Raw genomic sequence first — 645 nt, forward strand, 5'->3', positions numbered from 1 at the left:
AATACTTTTGTATTATCAACAAAATAAGCAGAACATTATGAAGGTGATTTTCGAATGTTATTAGAATTTCTGTAGCATATAATGTAAAAATAATGCATTGATGTAGCATTTGCAACAAAGTATGTTATTTTTAATTTAATGTAATCTGTATGTAAGAAGTCAGTGGTTTTAACGTTTAACATATATATTTTAATGATATTTTCTGTAAATTGCATATTCAGTCATATTTCATTTTTTTCTGGAAAATCTTAAAATAAAAGAGAAAGAGAAATCAAAGAGCGATCTGGTGGTACTTTTCTTTGCCTTTTGGATTCGTATTTATCTTTATCTAACTAAAAATTTGGGTCTTATTGTATTTACTTAAAATTTATGATACTGCTAAAATATTGTGTTCCCCAAACTCTTATTGTCTGTACTTTTTCAACTTTAATTTTGCATTAATAAACATGTTTGATAGGATGAAGCCAATGAAACGAGTTCGAACAATCATTCACGGTGTCCGAAGACTCCGAATATATATTTTTGTGACATTTAAGCAGACCACTTCATAATTATTTCTTTATTCTCACCATTAATCTATAATCTTAATATTTAATTCTACAAGCCTCAAGTTAAAAGGAACATCCGCATTTTGCTTTATTAGTT

The sequence above is a fragment of the Penaeus monodon genome, chromosome 34 (genome assembly GCF_015228065.2).
Source record: "Penaeus monodon isolate SGIC_2016 chromosome 34, NSTDA_Pmon_1, whole genome shotgun sequence".
Lineage (NCBI taxonomy): Eukaryota > Metazoa > Arthropoda > Malacostraca > Decapoda > Penaeidae > Penaeus > Penaeus monodon.